The 17827-nt window shown below is 40.3% G+C and overlaps 1 protein-coding gene across 3 annotated transcripts in view; it reads left to right on the top strand.

Moving 5' to 3' along the window:
• The first annotated feature begins 27 nt into the window (after positions 1-27).
• RNF185 (ring finger protein 185) overlaps positions 28-17827 on the top strand; it is a 37113-nt gene continuing 19313 nt past the window's right edge. The window contains exon 1 of one of the 3 annotated variants that reach the window (XM_011287752.4): positions 28-180. The gene's annotated coding sequence lies outside the window, so the exon portion shown is untranslated. Of the gene's footprint in view, positions 181-17154; positions 17495-17827 lie in introns of those variants that run through there. The other 2 variants (XM_019814761.3, XM_045041632.1) reach the window with 2 other exon arrangements.

Genomic DNA, 17827 nt, shown 5'->3' with positions numbered 1-17827 from the left:
GACCAACCTCTTCCGGTTGTAGCCGGAAGTCCCTCGGAGAGGGGCGGCCCTGTGTCAGGTGACCGGAGTCCGCGTAGGAGGGAATTGCAGGTTTTATCCGACAGCCTGAAGGGAACGACTGGCGGGGCGGACGACGGATGGATAAGCTGGGGTGTCCTCAAAGGCATTAATTGAATAGAGGTAGGTACATGATGGGCTAGGGTGGCAGCGTACGGGCCGTCGAGGTTGAGAGACGCGGGCAGGGTTTCTGCCTTTACCGGGCCCACGGGTTGAGACACCTGCCCGAGCGGCGCAGAGACCACAACCTCGGCTCTGCCCCGCGCCCTCCGCCCCAGAAGAGAGCTCGAGCTGGCGTTGTGTTCTACCGTCCTGTGATTACAGTTTGGGAAACTGAGGCCACGAGAAGGGAAATGGCTCCCACAAGCTCTCCTTTCCAGGCAGGGACTCATTCTAACTCTTTGGCTCTAGCCTGAGGCCGCCTCTCTCAGATGGATGTGCTTGTAATGATTTTACCTCGAGTGGAGAGGCCAAGGCCGGGAATCGTGGGGGACAGAGTTGGGCTTGGCAGTAAGGGGGCCGATTAGAGACTTAGCCACTTTAATTGTGCGCTATGGACCCAATCCATTCCCTTTATTGGGCCTCAGTTTCCTCATTTTTTTTAATGTTTATTCATTTTTTAAAGACAGAGACAGAGCACAAGCAGGGGTGGGGTGGAGAGAGAGGGGGACACAGAATCTGAAGCAGGCTCCAGGCTCTGAGCTGTCAGCACAGAGCCCGACGCGGGGCTCGAACTCAGGAACCGCCCGAGATCATGATCTGAGTCAGACACTCAACCAACTGAGCCACCCAGGCGCCCCTCAGTTTCCTCATTTGTAAAACAGCGCAGTGTTTGTCAAAATATGGTTCTTACACTGCTTTGAAATGCCCTGGGAACATGCTTTACAATGCAGGTTACCTGCATTCAGACTCTGAATGCATTCCTCTGCATTCAGACTCAGATAAGACCTCTGAATTAGAATCTGGGTTGGAACCTGGGAAACTGCGTTTTGAACGTACACCTCAGGGGTTCTGTACATACTGATGTTTGAAGCCCACTGATTTTAAGTGCTTTCCTGCTGTGGGAACTAGTTATCCATTCTTTGGTTTGAAGCAGCTGGAGCCGGTTCCGGATCTTTGAAAGATGGGATGTTTAGCCCAGAAAAGAGAGCAGTGGAAGGAAACTGTCTTTAAGGGGGGGGGGGGGGGGGGCAGGGAATTGTTATGGTTAAGAGCGCTTCCACTTTTATCTTTGGGGTTGAAAGAGGCAGACTAGGACCAATAAGTGGATTCTACAGGAAGAGAAGGTTTTGACTTCATAGAAGAACTTAATGCTGGTCAGAGATGACCAGCAATGGAATGGATTGCCTTCAAAGGTAATGAACTCCCTGTTGAAGGAGGTATATAGGTATTAGATGGCAGTCTTTTGCAATTTGAAATGTGTGATTCTGAATAACTATTTTGAATCTTTCTGGTGCTGATTGACTTCTTTTTTCTGGCCTCTCTTCTTGACACCTCCATCCCCACCAGCCTACATTTTCTAGAAGGCCAGTGGGTTTGAATTAATGCAGTCTGTTCCTGGTTGTCCTGTGCACTATCCTTCTTTTCAAGGACTTTGGAATGGCCCATTATTGTTGAATAACTAAGGAGATTCCCCACCCTATTGGTTTGTAGCTTATGTTCTTAGAATAACTTGGAAGTGCTGCTAAAGACTTTGTGTTTGATCAGTAGAAACCAGTGAACTCTTTGAAGACCATGGAATTGAGGACCCTTGATCAGAAGGGCCCCTCAGGGTTGTTCAGGCCAGCCTTTCCTCCCTGGGATGTAAATCCCTCTTTAATCCTCTCTCCAGCAATGTGTTGTATAGCTGTTGTGTCTAATCAGAGAATTTTTGCAACCTGTCAGCCAACTTTTCATCCAGCATTTAAAACCAGTCCTCTTAGGGACATGACTTGCCAGTTCATCCTCACTAACATAAACTACAGGTAATGCTCCTAGCATATCTTTCAGCTTTCTAATCAAATGTCAAAGTTCCTATTCTGTGGATAGGAAAACTCCAAGCAGATAACTTTTTCAAAACCTGTAGGAATGCTTACATTGCCCTGTGGAACAAAGATTCCATATTATGACCCAATTCTGCTCACATCCTTTCCACCCCCCAAAATAGTTTGGGTTTGAGCCAAGACTTCCTGCTTGTGTTCACCTTCCTGCTTTGCTTGTGTTTCCTAGGATTAAACAAAAAGGATGTGAATGCTTTTTCAGATATTATCCAGGTGGTGGGTAAAATGATTGTAATTTGGTGATGTCTTTAACACTTCTTAACCTGAACATTTCCTTTTCAAAAAGCACCTAAATTGGCATTTCCAAAGTGTGTTCTTCAGGCCACTAGTCTTAAGACATGCCTCTGAAAAAAAGTGTTCTATAGTAAAAATAAATTTGGAAAATGCTGTATATCATTATCTTTTCTTGGAACTTCTCAGTGTATAGTACTACATTAAAGGCATTGAGATATCCTGTAATAAAGAAACATGTCTAATCTTGTTTAATGTACTGTCGCCAAACTTAATTGATGTAAAGTACTTTTTTTTTTTTTTACTGTTTATTTATTTTTGAGAGAGAGAGCGCACGCCCAGGAGGAGCAGAGAGAGAGGGAGACAGAGAATCTAAAGCAGGCTTCTTGCTGTCAGCACAAACCCTCGAACCCATGAACTGTGAAATCATGACCTGAGCCAAAGTCAGATGCTCAACTGACTGAGTCACTCAGGCACCCCTAAAACACTGTTGTTTTTTTTTAATTGAAGCACACATTGGCAAATACTTTTTTTTTTTAAGTTTATTTAAGTAATCTCTACACCCAACATGGGGCTTGAACTCATGACCCCAAGATCAAGAGTTTTATGCTCTTCCGAGTCAGCCAGCCAGGTGCCCCTAACTTTGGCAAATTCTGACCTAGAGAGTCTGCGTTTTATGGCCTATGGGCCAAATCTTGCTCCATTGTCTGTTTTTGGATGGCATGTGAGGTAGGGATGAAGTTTACATTTTTAAATGGTGGAGAATAAATCCAAAGAAGAATGATATTTTCAGGGCACCTGGGTGGCTGAACTGATCAAGTGTCTGACTTTGGCTCAGGTCATGGTCTCCCAGTTCGTGAGTTCGAGTCCCACTCAAGGCTCTCTGCTATCAGAGTGGAACCCACTTCTGATTCTCTGTCTCTCCCTCTCTGCCCCTCCCCAACTTACACTCTCCCTCTTTCTCTCAAAAATAAACATTAAAAAAAAGAAGGACATTTTGTGATATGTGAAAATTAAAGGAAAATTAAAACTATAACATTTTATTGGAACACAGCCACACCCATTAATTTACAGATTGTCTTTGGCAGAAGAGTTGAGTAGTTGCCCATAGACCATATCGTTCACAAAGTCTAAAATATTTATTATATGGCATTTACAGAAAAAATTTGCTAGTCCCTGACTTACACCATGTTAATTTTTTTAACTTAAAAATTTTTTTTAAATATTTATTTATTTTTGAAAGAGAGAGAGACACACAGTGTGAGTGGGGGAGGGGCAAAGAGAGGGGGAGGCACAGAATCCAAAGCAGGCTCCAGGCTCTGAGCACAGAGCCTGATGTGGGGCTTGAACCTACGAACCATGAGATCATGACCTGAGCTGAAGTCAGACACTCAACTGACTGAGCCACCCAGGTGCCCCATTTTTTCAACTTTTCTATTTTGAAATAATTTTAGACTTGGAAAAATAATACACAAACTTCTTGTATACTTCTCACTCAACTTTCCCTAACGTTAACATTTTACAAAACTGTGTTTAAAATATCTAAATAAGAAATTTAACATTAATTCAGTACTACTAACGAATCTGTAGACTTTATTCAGATTTAGCCATTTGTCCTACTAATGTCCTTTTTCTGTTCCAGTACCCAATCCAGTTTCCCACATTGCATTTAGTTGTCAAGTCTTCCTCTTCTTCTTCTTTTTTTTTTTTTTAATTTGTATCCAAGTTAGTTAGCCTATGGTGCAACAGAGATTTCAGGAGTAGATTCCTTAATGCCCCTTACCCATTTAGCCTGTCCCCCCTCCCTCAACCCCTCCTGCAACCCTCTGTTTGTTCTCCATATTTAAGAGTCTCTTATGTTTTGTCTCCTTCCCTGTTTTTATATTATTTTTGCTTCCCTTCCTGTATGTCCATCTGTTTTGTATCTTAAAAGTCCTCATGTGATTGAAGTCATATAATATTTGTCTTTCTCCGATTAATTTTGCTTAGCATAATACCCTCTAGTTCCATCCATGGCAAGATTTCATTCTTTTTGGTTGCCGGATAATACTCCATTGTATATATATACCACATCTTCTTTATCCATTCATCCGTTGATTGACATTTGGGCTCGTTCTGTACTTTGGCTATTGTCGATAGTGCTGCTGTAAACATTGGGGTACATGTACCCCTTTGAAACAGGATACCTGTATCCCTTGGATAAATATCTAGTAGTGCAATTGCTGGGTCATAGGGTAGTTCTATTTTTAATTTTTTGAGGAACCTCCATACTGTTTTCCAGAGTGGCTGCACCAGTTTGCATTCCCAAGTTGTCAAGGCTTCTTAATATCTAACAATCTGAGACAGTTCCTCAGTCTTTTTTTGTCTTTCATGACGATAAACTTTTTAAATTTTTTTTTTTCAACGTTTATTTATTTTTGGGACAGAGAGAGACAGAGCATGAACAGGGGAGGGGCAGAGAGAGAGGGAGACACAGAATCGGAAACAGGCTCCAGGCTCCGAGCCATCAGCCCAGAGCCCGACGCGGGGCTCGAACTCACCGACCGCGAGATCGTGACCTGGCTGAAGTCGGACGCTTAACCGACTGCGCCACCCAGGCGCCCCGACGATAAACTTTTTAAGAGGACTGGCCAATTATTTTGTAGAATGTCTTTCAATTAACTCTGAAACAGAATTAATACATTATAAAATCCACCATTTTAAGTGTTTATTTATTTATTTTGAGAGAGAGAGAGAGAGAGAGAGAGAGAGAGAGAGAGAGAATGAGAATGTGCATGTGAGAGTGGGGGAGGAGCAGAGAGAGGGAGAGAGAATCCCAGGCAGACTCTGTACTGATAGTGCAGAACCCAACACAGGGCTGGATCTCACAACTGTGAGACCATGACCTGAGCTGAAATCAAGAGTCAGACGTTTAACCTACTGAGGCACCCAGGTGCCCCATAAAATTCACCATTTTAAAGAGTTCAGTAGTTTTTAGTATGTTCACAAGGTTGTGCAACCATCACAACTATTTTAAACCCAGAGCGTTTTCATGTCTCCCAAAAGAAAACCTGTACATGTAACAATCACTCCTTATTCTCCCCTCTTCCCACCCCTGGCAACCATTAGTATAGATTCACACAGTATGTGACCTTTTTACAATATGTGGCCTTTTGTGTCTGGCTTCTTTGATTAAGCATAATGTTTTCATAAGGTTCATCCATGTTGTGTTTTATATCAATACTTCTTTACTTTTTATTAATGAATAATATTTTGTTGTATGGTTATACCACATTTTGTTTATCCATTCATCAATTAATTAACATTTAGGTTGTTTCTTCCTTTTGGTTATTATGACCAACGCTACACATTCATGTACAAATTTTCATTTGAACATAATTTCAGTTCTCCTAGATGTGTATACCTGGGAGTGGAATTGCTGGATCATATGGCAACTCTATGTTTAACTTTTTGAGAAACTGCCAAACTGTTTTCCATAGCAGCTGCACCATTTTATATTCTCATTAGCAATATGTGAGGGTTCCATTTTCTCCACATCCTCTTCAACAATTTTCTTGTCCGTTGTTGTTGTTGTTGTTGTTGTTGTTGTTGTTGTTATATCCACCCTAGTGGTTGTGAAGTGGCATCTTGTTGAAGTTTTTATTTTCATTTTTCTAATGACTGATGATATTGAACATCTTTTCATGTGCATATTGGCCATCTGTGTATCTTCTTTAGTGAAATGTCTTTTCAGATCCTTTGCCCATTTTGTAATTGCGTAATTTGTCACCATGCACAATTTTGCATGTAAGTATTCAAAGACTTTGCAGATTCCTTGAAGCCCCTTGAAGTAACATAGAGTGAGCTGAACTGCAAACTCTGAGGCAATGCCAATAACGCCCTGATCTGAATGGAGTTGGATTTGGACATGCTGAAGCACAGAGTAATTGCTCCTTTGAAACTGCTGACCATTCAGAGCTTGTTCAACCCCAACTACTCCTGCTGATCTTGCAGAGCTGGGGTGGCCATGGTCAATAAAAGAGGTCCTACAGTATTATTCAAAATATGATAAGACCACTAGGAGATCCTGCCACCTGGGAGCTACTCTCATGGTTGTCTGGTCACAGACAGGGAGTAGAGGAGTCAGTGGCAGTTTGGGATACCCTGGACTTGTGATATTGGTGGCAGAGCTACCAGGGCACCCATGCCTCTTTTGACCCCAAAGCATTTGGCTATATAACCAGATCATTTTAAACATATAATTAAGAATAAAACAATAATTTTGAAAAAAGTTTTTACAAGATGGGGCACCTGGGTGGCTCAGTTAAGTGTCCGACTCTAATTTCGGCTCAGGTCATGATCTCGTACTTTGTGAGTTTGAGCCCCACATTGGGCTCCATGCTAACAGTGTGGAGCCTGCTTGGGATTCTCTGTCTCTCCCTCTTTCTGTCCCTCCCATGTGTGTGCATGCCCTCTCTCTCTCAGAATAAAATAGGGGCACCTGGGTGGCTCAGTCAGTTAAGTATCGATTTTGGCTCAGGCCATGATCTCATGGTACGTAGGATTGAGCCCCACATCAAGCTCTGTGCTCACAGTATGGTGCCTGCTTGGGATTCTCTCTCCTCTCTCTGCCCCTTGCCCTATTTGCTCTCTCTTTCAAAATAAATAAAATTGAAAATAAATAAACTTTAAAAATATTTTCAAAAATACAAGTTTTTACAAAGAAAAAAATTTTAATTTTCAGTGCTTCTAATATTTTGCTACAGTAAACTAAATGAGTATTAATTTTACTTTTTCACCTCACTGTACATGTGTACCAATAGTAAGAGTGTTTTTAATGTGATAAAAATTTTTAAATTCATGGACAATTGTGATTTTTTTCCCATTTATTATTATGATCATTTTTTATAGCTTCAGCTTGCATTTTTATTGTGTGCACTGCTGTGCCAAGCAAGGATTGTCTATGTTATCCTCAGGCATTTTATTTGTTGGTAGAATTTGTGTCCATAATAAAAAAATATAGTCCAAAATGCAAAATCTTTACATTCAACTAAAAGGGGACCGTTCAAGAAGACTAATATGCACTATTCCTTCTTTACTTCAGGCTTAATACCATATTAGGAGCTTTCCTAGCATTAGAGGACTGAAAGTTTAGAAACTATATGTTTCCTTTTCCAGAGATTAGTTGGTCTGTGAAAGGAGAGTGGAAGAACTGGGGGATGAGGAATGAGAAATGGTTATCCTCACAATTAGGAACCAAATAGAGGCATATTCCTGAAAAACATTAATTTAGTCATTCACTCAATTTAACAGTATTTTAATAGAGTATGTAGAAATTTAAATGGGAGACATTACAGTATAGATAGCACAGATCTTTCTTACTGATTTAGAAATAAGAAAAGATTTAGCCAAGGGCCAAACTTTGAAGATGCAAGGAAAAAAGCATATTCTGGGGAGCAAATATCTTGAACAGGTGAGAGGAAATGTAATCCATGGTATGGATGGAAACTTTAGCCTTAGTTGAGAGCAGAGATAGTTCATGCATGGTAATAAAGAGAGAAAAAAGAATATAAGCCTACAGACAGCCAGGTTGTCCTATTTGGAAGTAGGAAGATAAGGCAGATTGTGTTTTTATTTTTTTCAGTGAAATAATAAGGATGGTCATTAGTGAAGGTGAAGAGAAGGTAGGGGCCATTTGTAATTGAAGGAGTAAAAAGTTATGAAATAGCCCTCACAGACTGATAAGTTAGATTGACTCTGAAACTATGGAAGGATTGCTGGAAATTGCAAGGGGTCTTTTGAGGTTATAAATTCACGGTAAAGTGATTTGCACCAAATCTCCTTCTTCCTTGTGTGGACATGTTCAGTTTTTTTAATGTATCAATAAGTAGGAAGGCATTATTTTGCTGGTTTACATTTTTTTTAATGGTTGTGATAATAAAGTTTATTTCTAATTTTTATTTATTTATTTTTTCTGTAATTCATTTCCAAGTTAGCATATAGTGCAACAATGATTTTAGGTGGTTTACATTTTGTTGTTGTTGTTTTGGGTTTTTTGGGTTTTTTTTTTTGGTTTTTTGGTTTTTGGTTTTTGGTTTTTTTGTTTGTTTTTTAGGTTTACATTTTAGGTTTGCATTTTTTAAAGTAAGTTCTTTGATGGAAACTAAGGGAGAGGAAGGAAATTATGGAGGTATGCATATGGATAAAAGGATGGACCATGAGATCTAAATGAGATAAAAGGGAAGTAAGGACTTGAAGAGTCTTGATATACAGTAAAAAAGGGGTAAAGTTAATGAACTGGCCATCCCAGTTATTTGAAGTTTTATCAAACTGAATAGTAGGAGGAGGAAATTTGCTGGAATTTAGAAAGTGGTGGTCAGATGATGAAACTACTGAAATACATGTTTTGTTGTTGTTTTTAATTAAGTAGGCTCTATGCCCAACACGGGGCTTGAACTTATGAAATCAAGAAATCAAGAGTTGTATGCACTACTGACTGAGCCAGCCAGGTGCCCCTGAAATACATGTTTTAAAAGTCCAGTAATAGTTGGGGCACCTGGGTGGCTCAGTCAGTTAAGCATCCGACTTCGGCTCAGGTCATGATCTCGTGTGTGAGTTCGAGCCCCACATCAGGCTCTGTGCTGACTGCTTGCTCAGAGCCTGGAGCCTGCTTCAGATTCTGTGTCTCCTCCTCTCTCTGCCCCTCCCATACTCATGTTCTGTCTTGCTCTGTCTCTCAATAATGAGTAAACGTTTAAAAAAAAAAAAAGTCCAGTAATAGTTAATGACAAATTTTAGAGAATGGCCACAGAAGTGGGTTGGTGAAGTTGGGTAGAAAACAAGATCTTAGGGAAAAGCTTAGAGAAGCAAGTCGCTGGAGTAGGTACTAGACAAATTGTCTCTGGAGATATTAAACATACTCTTTAAAAAAATTTTTTTTATGTTCATTTTTGAGAGAGACAGAGTGTGAGCAAGGGAGGGAGGGCAGAGAGAGAGACAGGGAGACCCAGAATCCAAAACAAGCTCCAGTGGGGATGTGGGGCTTGAACTCATGAACCGCAAGACCATGACCTGAGCCGAAGTCTGAGGCTTAACCGACTGAGCCACCCAGGTGCCCCATGCATACTCTTAATAATAATGTGGTGGAGAGAAGTGCAGTTAGGCAGATGATAAAATAGAGAAATTAAAGGACATGACTAGCTAGGTCAAAAGAAATATTGTATTGATTAGATTAGACTTGGTAATCAGCTACATTGATAATGTGTTGATAATAAGTTCTATTTAATACTTCTTCGAACCAGTCTTTTTGTACTTTGTACAGTGAATTATGCAGTGTTGTGTCAGGAGGTCCTAGAGAGGTATCTTTGCAGGTGTTAGCAGGGGGTGGGGGGTGTCTGCTGACCACCATTAAATTTTTCTTTGTCCAGTGTCCAGTCTCAGGTTGGAGCTATTATGCAAAGAAGTGAGGGTTATTTAACAAGGAGTTAGGACTGTATGAAATACAGAGGTTTCTTTCAACCTAAATAAATTCTCCACATTTTGTTTTTTAGTAAGCCCTATTTCCCTTATTAGTTGGTATCACAGTACCTTAAAAAGGACAAATAACATCGGGACTTGTTTTTAGAAACAATCAGGAAGTTCTAGGTTAAAACTGTTTTGGGTGAGGGACACAAAACAGTAAGTTTAATTGTTAAAGTAATATATACTCATTTTAGACATTTTGGAAACTACAGAGAAACTTCCCTCTCTTCCCACCCCCCATTATCTCTAGCTCCTTATCTGAAGAGAGCATTTGTTACAGTTGCTTTATTTCCTTGTTTCTCCTCCACTGTGTACATGTTTAGTGGTTAGAATCATTCACTGCACATAGTTCTATAGCTTGCTTTTTCCTGTTAGCATTGTAATGTTAATGTCCCCATGCTTTTGCCAGCCTTTTCCGTAAGCATTGCTTCTGATACATTTACTTAACCATTCATTTATTTAATAAGTCAGTAAATCTTATTGTATAGATAATGATATATACAACAATTAATCATGTTTTTAGTGAGTGGAAATATGGTTTTCTTTCTAATAAGGAGCCCAGATTAGGGGCGCCTGGGTGGCGCAGTCAGTTAAGCGTCCGACTTCAGCCAGGTCACGATCTCGCAGTCCATGAGTTCGAGCCCTGCATCAGGCTCTGGGCTGATGGCTCAGAGCCTGGAGCCTGTTTCCGATTCTGTGTCTCCCTCTCTCTCTGCCCCTCCCCCATTCATGCTCTGTCTCTCTCTGTCTCAAAAATAAATAAAACGTTGAAAAAGAAAAAAAAATTAAAAAAAAAAAAGGAGCCCAGATTATTTTTTAAAAACTTTTATTGTGGTAAAATATACATCACAGAATTTGCTATTTTAAAACCATTTTTGAGTGTACAATTCAGTGGCATTTAAGTACATTCACAATGTTGTGCAACCATCATCACTATCTTTCCAAAACTTTATCATTACCCCAAACAGAAACTCTATACCCATTAAACAATAACCTCCCATTTGCCCCTCATCCTAGTCCCTGGTAACTTCTAATCCACTCTGGTCTCTATGAATTTGTCTTCTGTAAATATTTTCTCTCTTTTTTTTTTTTTAAAGACAGTATTCACCCATTTTTATTTTATTTTTTTAAAGTAGGCTCCACACCCATCATGGGGCTTGAATTCACGACCCTGAGATCAAAAGTCATGCTCCACCAACTGAGCCAGCCAGGCACCCCTACTGTAGATATTTTCTGTTAAGGGAATCGTATAATAAATTACCTTTTGTGGAAATATAGGGATCTTTTTTCCACCTTTTTTTTGATGTTTATTTTTGAGAGATTAAGAGAGAGACAGAGTGTGAGTGGGGGAGGGGCAAAGAGACGGGGAGACACAGAATCCAAAGCAGGCTACAGGGTCTGAGCTGTCAGCACAGAACCCAACATGGGAACCTAACCCACGAACCATAAGATAATGACCTGAGCCAAAGTCAGATGCTTAACTGACTGAGCCACCCAGGCGCCCCTCCAATTTTTTTTATTGTAGTAAAATACACATAACATAAAATTTATCATCTCAACCATTTTTAAGTGTATAGTTCAGTGGTATTAAGTACATTCATATTGTGGTGCAGCCATTATCCATCTCCAGAATTCTTCATTTTGCAAAACTGGAACTCTATACCCATTAAGCAGTAGCTTGTCAGTCCCTTTTCTCACCTATGCCTGGCAACCACAATTCTTTCTGTCTCCATGATTTTGACTACTCTAAGTACCTCATATAAGTGGAGTACTACAGGGGCACCTGGGTGGCTCAGTCGGTTAAGCATCCAACTTCAGCTCAGGTCATGATCTCACACTCCGTGAGTTCAAGCCCCTTGTCTGGCTCTGTGCTGACATCTCAGAGCCTGGATCCTGCTTCAGATTCTGTGTCTCCCTGTCTCTATACCCCTCCCTCGCTTGCACTCTGTCTCTGTCTCTCAAAAAAAACATTAAAAAATTTTTTACATAAGTGGAGTACTACAGTATTTGTCTTTTTGCTACTGGTTTATTTCACTTAGCATAACGTGCTCAAGGTTCATCCATGTTGTAGTGTGTATCAGAATTTTCTTCCTTTTTAGGGCTGAATAATGCTCCATGGTATGCATATACCACATTGTGTTTATCCATTTATTTATGTGTGGATGGAAACTTGGGTTGCTTTCATGTTTTAGCTATTGGGAATAATGCAGATAGGAACATGGGTGTACAAATATCTCTTCAAGACCCTGCTTTCAGTTCTTTTGGATATATATACCCAGAAGCATAATTGCTGGATCATATGGTAATTCTATTGTTAACTTTTTGAGGAACTGCCATAGTGTTTTCCATAGCATCTGTGCCATTATACTTTCCAACCTAAAGTGCACAAAGGTTTCAATTTCTCCACCTCCTCACCAACACTTGTTATTTTCTGTTTGGTGGATTTTTTGTTTTGTTTTTGTTTTTTTTAATAGTAGCTATCCTAATTGGTATGAAGTAGTATTTCATAGTTTTGATTTAGATTTTTCTTATATATATATCCATATGGATATATATATATATATATGGATATATGGATATATATATATACACATATATATACATGGATATATATATATGTGTTTTTGTTTTTTGAGAGAGAGAGAGAGAGAGAGAGAGCGCGTGCACATGAGTGTGAGAGGGGGAGGTGCAGAGAGGGAGGAGAGAGAATTCCAAGCAGACTTCAGGCTAAGCATGGAACCTGATGCAGGGCTCAATCCCATAACCCTGGGTTCGTGACCTGAACCAAAATTGAGAGTTGGTTGCTCAACCAACTGAGCCACCTAAGTGCCCCTTGGGTTTTTCTAATTAGTGATGTTAAGCATTTTTGCATGTTGTTTTTGGTCACTTGTGTATTTTTGGAGAAATGTCTATTCAAGTCCTTTGTCCTTCTTTGAAAGGGATTGTTGTTGAGTTTTAGGAATTTTCTATATATTCTGGATACTGATTTCTCAGATATATGATTTGCAAATATTTTCTCCCATTCTGTAAGTTGCCTTTTTACTCTGTTTAGATAGTGTCTTTTGATGCACAAAATTTTTAAATTTTCATGAAATCTGTCTATTTTTTCTTCTTTGCTTGTGCCATTGATGTGTTAACCAAGTAATCACTGCCAGAAATGTAGTATTTAAAGCATGTAAAAAGCTACCAAGTGGGTTTTGGCTTAAGATTCTCAGAAGTGGCCTGAACTGCCACATAGCTATCATGGACCCTACTTTTCTACTCTTCACATCAGCCAGGATGTCATAAATCCATCTCCATTGAGCAGTGGGAACATGACATAACTGAATGGTGGCTCCTTTCTTTGTCCCCCAGCTGGCCTAAGGACACACAGAAATCAGAAACAGTAGGCTATGCCTGTTTCTGTGGAAATGGCCTAGGAGTCTGGCTGGCCATTCCACCCTGGGACCAGGTTGACTCCCTTGTAGTCTCTATAGCACCTGATTATTTAATATCCATGCTCTCAGTTGCTCCTCAGAAGTGCCTTGTGGAATAGGCATGGAGGGAGTTTTTAAAGATGGACAGCTCTCTGAATATGGGAGTGGATACTGGGCAAAAGCCCAGGAAAATTACTTGTCTTTACTTACTGCCATCTCTGCAGAGGGGGTTTTCAGTGTGAGATGCTTTTTTTTTTTTTCTTTAATGTCAGTTAAATTCTCACTAGACTATAGACTTCTTGAGGACAGGAACCAGACTTTGTCTGATTTATATTTAATTGCTCAATATTGCTCAGTATTTCATTGAGCATAGTTCTTGGCCATTCTCCAAATGTTTCCCAAACTGCTCTGACAATTAATGTCAGGTGGCTCAGGACACAAATCTGATTTGTAGAAGTCAATCTTACATATTATTCAAAATGATGTCATTTTGGTTTTATTATTTTAAACCATAGTTGTTTTATCTTATATATGTTCTGATGGTCCTCCTTGGGACCTCCCTTTGAATGGAGAAGTGAGATTATTGCTTTGTCAAGTATGAGCTGGATGTTTTTGGGTTTTTTTTTTTTAATTATTTTTTTTTAAATTTTTTTAACGTTCATTTTTGAGAGAGAGAGAGTATGAGCAGGGAAGGGGCAGAGAGAGAAAGGGGGACACAGAAACTGAAGCAGGCTTCAGGCTCTGAGCTGTCAGCGCAGAGCCCAACGCGGGGCTCGAACTCACAAACTGCGAGATCATGACCTGAGCTGAAGTCGGACGCTCAACCGACTGAGCCACCCAGGCGCCCCTGAGCTGGATGTTTTTAAGTTCTTAGAAAGTTTTCTCCTTGGGGCATCTGGGTGGCTCAGTCGGTTAAGTGTCTGACTCTTGACTTTGGCTCAGGTCATGATCTCATGTTTCTTGAGTTCGAGCACCATGTCAGGCTCTGCGCTAGCACGCAGATCCTGTTTGGGATTCTCCCTCCCTCTCTCTCTCTCTCTGCCCCTCCCCTGCTCGCATTCTCTTTCTCTCTCTCTCCCTCTCCCTCCCTCAAAATAAATTTTATTAAAAAAAAAAAGTTGTCTCATTAATTAGTTAAATCTTGTCATTCATTTTCTTTTTATTCTACTTTCAGAATATTTTAGCACTCTTTAGCTCAACCTCAGGTAAAATCTGAATTAATGAGATTTTATAGAATCTATATTAACAAGGATTTACTGACTGCATGAAAACAAAAGCAAAAGTCTCATTTTGAAAACTTTTCTGGGGGCGCCTGGGTGGCTCAGTTGGTTAAGTGTATGACTTTGGCTCAGGTCATGATCCTTGCAGTTCATGAGTTCGAGCCCCACATCAAGCTCTCTGCTGTCAGTTCAGAGCACCCTTTGGATACTCTGTTCCTCTCTCTCTGCTCCTCCCCCACTTGAACTCTCTCCCTCTCAAATAAACAAACTTTAAAAAAAAAAAATGAAAACTTTTTCTGATAACAAAGGAAGGGTAGATACAATTATTCCATTTGCATGTGAGGACTCTGGCTTAGTGAGTGGCAGAGCTGAGCATCAGACTAGGTCCTCTGGCTCCAGATTCTTCCTTTCACTGTGTTATCCTAGAAATCCACAGTCCTCAGTTAAGATCTGTCCAATCTGAAGATGTTTGCTTTAACACAATATTTTATGCAATTATATTGGTTTGAATTGAAATTGGCAGATCCTCATCATTCATTCATATGCATTCATCAGACATTTACTTTGTGTCAGGAACTGTGCTTGTGGCTCTAGGAGGTGTCTGACTTAGAGTGAGAAATAGAAAGTTCAGTGAATAATTCAACCTCTGTGTCAGTAGTTATCTCTAATAGAGGTGGGTACCAATTTGGGAAAACCCAAACCTTTTTCTGGTGCAAATTCCTGATTTTTTTTTTTTTTTTTCATTTCTTTAAGAGTTTGGGCAATATTTAACTTAAAAAAAAAAAAAAAAAAAGGTCTAAAACAGTTTTGTTAACATTTCCAGTTCTGAAAAACACTGCTGAAGAATGTCTTTTTTTTTTTTTTTTTTAATGTTTTTTATTTTTGAGAGAGAGTGTGAGCAGGGGAGGTACAAAGAGAGAGAAAGAGAGAGAGAATCTGAAGTGGGCTCCATGCTGACAGCAGAGAACATGATGCGGGGCTCAAACTCATGAACCAAGAGATCATGACCTGAGCCCAAGTTGGACACTCAACCAACTGAGCCACCCAGAATATCTGGAGCCCCAAGAATATCTTGTTCTTTTAGGATACTGATTTCTACAACTTCACTTGGCTAAACTGAGTCATATTGAGCTGTATAGTTCTAAGTACTCCTTGCCATCAGGTCCATCAACCCACACACATTTATGAGGTGTCCTTGAGGTGCCTGCCCCTGTGCTGAGTAAGGCACCTGGAAGCTGTGTCTGGGCTCAAGGAGACAGACATACGAACAGATCACTGAGGTACTGTTAAGCACATTGGCTTGGGAGTTGGGAAGCTTTGCCTCTGACTGGCTCTGTGACCATGATTAAATGATTTAACTAATCTAAGTTTTAATCTAACATCCCAGGGGATGCTAACAATGGTATAGTGGTGTTTACCTCAAATGCAGGGTATAAAGATTAAATGAGGTAATTCACGTAAATGGCACTGAGTGTTAGCTGATATTATTCATGGTGATAACATATATAACATGACTCCTAATTTTAATACTTTCATGGAAAATCGGATTTTGCCTGGATCAAACTAAGTGTGTCACATTCTGGATTTTCTCATACACGGTTCTGATGTTTCACCTACTATACCTTCAAAGAATGATGATCATTCATAAAGGGAAGTTGTGACTTATTCATTCAGCAAATTAAACAAGTACCTGATTACATAGCTCTGTGGGGAATATAAAGAAGCAGTACACCTTCAGTGTACTCCGTCAGACCTTACAGGGAGGGGAAATTAACATTTCTTAAGCACTTAACTGTGTTGGCACTGTGCTAGTCCCTTATTGTTGCATCTCTTTAATCCTTATAAACTATCCTATGAGGAAGGAAATAGCCCCTTTTACATATATGAGTAAAACAAAGGCTCAGAGAGAAAATAACATGTAAAGTTACAGAGTAAGTGGCAGAGCTGAGATTTGAACCCAAAGCCATCAAATTCCTCTGCCATGTGTGTTTTTAAGGACAAAAGTCCTTAAAAAATTAAAGAACATTTTAAGACAGTAAAGGATGACAAAAGGCAGTTCTTGGGTGACCCTTAAAAGCTTGTGCCAGGGATTGTCCAAATCTTGCTTCATCCTTTCTTAGGAAACCTGATAAGCTTTAAGAAAAAGCATTGAAGTTTAAAACAAAACAAAACAAAAAACCCTTTCGATTCAAAAATAGCAGAAGAAAATCTGAAGAAGTAGGAACAACTGACCCCAGAATCCCCATTTAGATATGAAGGGCACAAGGACTCCGAGGCCTTTCTTCCTGCCTCAGTCCCAACCCTTGTTGTCTTGCCACTCCTATATGTGCCCTGGGCTCCAGCCATTGAACTCAGCACAATAAATTGTCCACTTGTCCTATGTGCTGTGTGTTTCGTCCTCCCCACCGTGCCCTGCCTGCCGTCACGCACTCTGTACATATTTTTATCAGCACTCAGCGCTGTGCTGATAGTAAGCTAAGCGCTGTGCTGAAGGTAAGGTTGCCTTGTTGGTTTATTTGTCTGTGTCTCCCTAGATAAATCCTTTATCTCTGTATCCTGAATGCTTGGCAAATAAGCTGTTTAATAAATCTTTGAAGGTAAGAGAGGGGTTGGTTGAACAGATAGGGAGGTTAAAGGGTGCCATAGAAAAGAACCAGTGCATCCCCAAGGAAAAGAGGCCAGTCTTTTCAACTTCCTCTGTCCTTTGAGACTTTAAAGGCCATTCATGCCCTTGGTCCTATATTTGAGGGCCAGGCCTCTGGGACCTACCTAAACTCCATTTTAGACTCTAAAATGTTAGAGCCTGGTTTCTATGTGTTCCAAGTTCCAATCAGCTTACTCAGATTTCTTCCCACTCCAAACTTCTGTGAGTGTGATATAGGCATTCTCAGAATGCATGTCTCGCCTCTGCCTACATGTGGTCCAACAGCATCCTAATGAGCAGCAGAGACAGGCTCAGGCAAGCTACAGTTCCTGGAAGAAAGCTTCTGTATGAACAAGCATGTGCCCACAGGAACAAGAACTCTGCTGGGTACCCACTTGGATCATGCCAATTATTTATCACCCAAATTTGTAATCTTTATAACTAGGATTAATATTCTTAGATGCCTTGGTACACCCTGGTCCAGGAACTCTTAGAGTTTTAAGGGGGTAGAGAAGGCAGATTTTGAATACCTACAGTTCTCTAGAACGTGAGAATTCTTGAATACAAGAATGTTACAAAGAGATTTCTTCATGAGGTCGAGTTCCCCAGTGTTTCCTGCAGGGACATGCAACTTTTCCATTCTCTCCCTTGCTCAGTTCCTGTGAGGTAGGCCAGGCCAGCTCTGGGAAGGTAATAGGAGTGAGGCTGGGTCAATCAATT

The sequence above is a fragment of the Felis catus genome, chromosome D3 (genome assembly GCF_018350175.1).
Source record: "Felis catus isolate Fca126 chromosome D3, F.catus_Fca126_mat1.0, whole genome shotgun sequence".
NCBI lineage: Eukaryota > Metazoa > Chordata > Mammalia > Carnivora > Felidae > Felis > Felis catus.
Note: the sequence above shows the minus strand (reverse complement) of the source record. Positions and strands in the feature narration are given on the sequence as shown.